This window comes from Austrofundulus limnaeus, unplaced genomic scaffold, assembly GCF_001266775.1.
Source record: "Austrofundulus limnaeus strain Quisiro unplaced genomic scaffold, Austrofundulus_limnaeus-1.0 Scaffold12, whole genome shotgun sequence".
Lineage (NCBI taxonomy): Eukaryota > Metazoa > Chordata > Actinopteri > Cyprinodontiformes > Rivulidae > Austrofundulus > Austrofundulus limnaeus.
In genome coordinates this window covers 2434640-2439106 of record NW_013952414.1, presented here as the reverse complement: position 1 = coordinate 2439106, position 4467 = coordinate 2434640, and positions in this window count along the sequence as shown.

The window sequence follows — 4467 nt, the reverse complement described above, 5'->3', positions numbered from 1 at the left end:
TGTCAAGCCAGCCTCTGCCTGTGCGTCTCCCAACTGAGTAGGATGACATTCGTGAGGGCGACGGTGGAAATGTCCCAGCACCTCATCCTCTCCTTAATAATTCATTCTCCTGCCCGGGCTCACTGGCTGAGGCCATGCTGCCTGCCTTTAATGGAGCCGGTGGTTACCAACACTGACATCCTCGCTCTCAAACAATGCACAGACACCGGGCCCGAGCTCAATCAACAGCAGAAAGAAGCAGCCATCTCACCAACGAGGAGAACACCGAACATGCAAAAACACATTCAGGGCTCCTTCAGTTTGCACACGCAAGGAAACCATGAGATCTTCTCCCCCTCCCCCCTTCCTCATCCTCGCTTCCTTCCTTCATCTTCCTCTTCCTCCTGTGCTCTTCAGGGCTCCTGAGGCAAGCAGCATCGCTCTGGGACAAACTCTGATTAAAGCTGCTTGTAAATGACAAACACCCCACCACCACAGCCCATGCTCTAATCCTAATCTGTATGTATCTGCGAGAACCCTTTTTTTTAACCCTCATTTAGCTGTTACGRAAATACAGAAGCCGCCATTTTGGAACAGCTGTATGGAGGTGATGTATAATGGAGTTGTGTTCAGGACGTCGGCAAAAATGAAGCTTTTGCAGCGAACCCGTTTGTCTTAGTCTGTTATGTGCTCTTCTTATCCCTCCAGGTTTATCTGAGGAAACTGTAAGATGTTTTTAATTGTAACTCAAGGCTGAGGCAGATTTTTTTTAACAAATCCACGAGTTAAAACCAAACCAACTATTTCACCTAAAAGCAAGACTTGTAGGCTGACAACGCAGGGGGAAGGTGTGCGGTTTATTTTAGCACTGAGGGGGAGGCGGGGGTTTTGTCTTCGTGTCTCCAGCGATGCAGAGTTGATTTCTCTCGGCAGGCCTGTGAATGCCCCGAGGCAAAAGGGATAAGGGCCGTAGAGGAGAAGGGGATAAAGAAAGAATCTGGCCTAGGGAGACTTTGCAGGATGAGTGCACCGAGAGCCATTAAAAATATAACAAGAGATGAGCGCAACAGTGTATATTTAGCTGCAGAGAGCGAGCGCTACGCTGCGTTGTTGTATCTTTTTGGTCACTGCAGGAGTGCAAATCAAAGCCGAAGGGGAAAAAAAACAGCAAAAGAGGATGAAACGGAGAGAAGAAGCAAACTGAAGTKTTTATCGGTTGCTGGTGAGTCAAAGAGGCCCGGCAACATCTGTGCAGCGAACACTTCCAGTGAGATAAGAAACGGTGGAGTTAAAAACAAACAAAAATAAAGGCGCTGGTTTGATTTGATGAAGAATTAGAAATGCAGGAGAAAGATTTAGAGGTGAAAATAAAAACGTCATTGCAGATTTATGTAGAAAAKAATTAAACTCTCTAATTCTCCTTTATTTGATTTGTTGTCTACTTCTTCTTTTGTTCACATCTTGACACATCGCCTCTCCATGATAATGTGGGCGACAAACGGATTCCTTTATATTTGTACATTTAACCGTCGACAACCCAGAACATTAAAAAGCATGACCTGCTGAAAGATACATGACTTCCTGAGTTCTTGTTTTATTTCTATACAGTTTTTATTCAAATAAAAAATAAAACCTAACAATGATTTCCATCAGATGTAATGTTAAAACAAAAGTTTTACACTTTATCTGCTGGGGTGAAAAAGTAGCTTTTCTAGGAAAACATGTTCACATCTGTGCCAGTCTTATGTGTGGTTGAATAGTTTTTGCTCTGTTCTTTGGTCCAGTACAACGTTAAGCAATATTTAAAAATTACAATTGGTGCAAAATAAAGCTGCACGTGTGACTCTAAAATGTGGTATTAGAACAAATGTTGTTAAAATGCATAAACAGCTTCCCTGGTTGTGGGTGAAGGATAGAGGGTTGTATGCACTGATGAACTTTCTAAATAATATTATTACATTAAAAACACCATATATGTTTTACCAAAAACTATCATTTAGTAAAAAATACCCATGATTACTCAACTAGACATGCGGTTGAACTATGTTTCACTCTACCAAAATRTAGAACTAGGTCAAGCCAACGTACAGTGATGTTTAGAGCAATGCATGAATGGAACTGGAAATGGTGTTACAAAMTGCTGTTGTGGGTCTCGTCTCCTTTGGGATGCGGCATGCATTTACCAACGTCTTCCCAAAATTAGAAACATATCATCGTGAAACCACCATTGCTGCCATTGAAATTCTAAATGGTGTTGCTGATGTATTAACAGCACCCCGTCGTTTCTGTCCAATGGAAACATTAATTGTAACCCGCATGGATTGGTTTATAAATTATARTTGGCTTGCAAAAGAGCACAATGTGAATGCAAACTGCACCAAAAAAATATGTATACATAAAGTCTGCTTTTAGTCCAGACAAAACACGTGGACCAAAGGACTTTCCTGGTGTGAGTCTGAAAACTGTAAAACACATCTTTGCTGGGCTTCACTGTATTGTAACTGTTTTGAACAACCATGAAATTTTTTAGGGGTTGCAATTTTTTAAGATGATAACTCAGCTCCACCCAGACCAGAGGCTCTCATGTCAGTTATATCTGTCTTCAAGTCTCGTTTAAAAACACACTACTACTCCCCTTGGCTTTAAGTCTGAGTGAGATGGTGCAAAACCTCACTGTGTATCATAACTCTGTTCTATATGTACTGTAAATATAAATGCTCTGTATTTTGATTTGTATTTTGACTGTATTAAAGCTGTAATTTTAACTATGTCCTGTTGTGTCTGTCTACTGTACAGCACTTTGTTTGGCCTTGTGCTGTTTAAAGTGCTTTATAAATAAAAGTGATACGGTGCGGTATGGGATGGTAATTTCTTAAAAMCCTATTTCAAAAGATCTGAACAAACTTTTCATGCTGCTGAAGACAAGTTTTGTTGTAGCCTGGTGTAGACTTTATGTGTAAATTGCTCATCCTGCACAGAAAGTAAATTACTTGAGATATAACATTTTTGGCAGCTACTTTTGCAAATTCTGCCTTCCCATTTAAGTGACTTGTTAGCACTATGCTTCCAAAAATAGCAGAAAGCCTCATGCAGAGTACAAGCTCCATTTTATCAGGAAGCACAAGTCGAGGCCCCTCTGAACATCATCCCCAGAAACAGAAACAAATTAACTTAATGATTTGATGTTTAAATTGCACAGATTTCTAGATGGAGAGAGAAGACGAGTTCTCATCCCACCTCTTCACATGTATAATTTAAATCAGTGGTTGCCTTTCTCTGACTCTGGCTGCAATCAAATGTGCTGAGGATTGTGGAATATTTTCACTTTTAAACGATCCTTTTGAATATGAAGAATAAAAAGAGACAGAGCATTACAATGGCAGCCTTCATCCACGCGAGATAAATTTAGACATATTCTTTGTTTGACGCCGCAGAGACTGAAAACACGGCGCACGTGAGAGCAGGGTGAACGCTTGTCATTTCTCTCCACAGTTTGTTTCAATCAATATCAATTAATTATCRTGGGTGCTCCGAACTGATAAATGCTTTTCATCTATCACCATACAGATCAATGACTTTGCTGTAACCGTGCCTACATTTATTTTATCTCGTGGCTCAATCAATCGAAAAGTCGGCGCGGACAATTTACACTGAAGATGTATGATGAAGGAGAATCAATGTTATAAGCAGCGAGAGAGAAGAGGAGAGTGATATCTGTGGCAAAGAAATAAAAAAAAGAGTGGGGGGCGTAGTAACATCACCGCTTTTGAATTATGTCACTGTAGATCAAAATATAATTTATGCTAACAYGCCGAGTGCTTGTGTTTTGTCCGAGCAGCCGTATATCACAATAACTTTGGGACTTTCCTAAGGTGGAACACTTGACAGTATGTTAAGTCAGAGGTYAATCTTTGCACGTCGGCCACGTTTTCCTGCCATACATTAGACACACTTCATGTCTTGTATAGAGACCTCTGCGGCCGCACAGTCAAGAACCCAGTGACCTCCTGTTGATAGCATCTGACCCCCGAGGTCAGCGTGCATCGGGTGAGTGTGACAGGCGACRCCTCTCCTTGACGCTTTACTGCTGACCTTTGACRTTTTAGCTGAAAGCTTGGATTTTAGAGTYGCAGCRTTAAATCTTTGGAGGAGATGCTAACCTTCACTCTGTAATGTCCAGGAYGAGCTTTGCGTTGATCTGACGTGAAGGTGGACTGTGACGGCTCTTTGAATTCTTCAACACAACCGGTCTGAATTGATACTGAAATCAATCAACACCAATTCCAGCTGAGCTGGTTTGATTAATAGTTTTAGTTTTTTATTTTATTAATTTTTTTAGCTGATAAAATGGCAAAATAAAAGCCAGGAGGCCATTTGCCATGACGAATATCAAATTATTCTGCTCGCAGGTAAAAGAAACAAATAAATACTTACAGTAMTGGGCAAAATACTTGAACGATTTTTGATTATTGCCAACTGCTAAAGGGA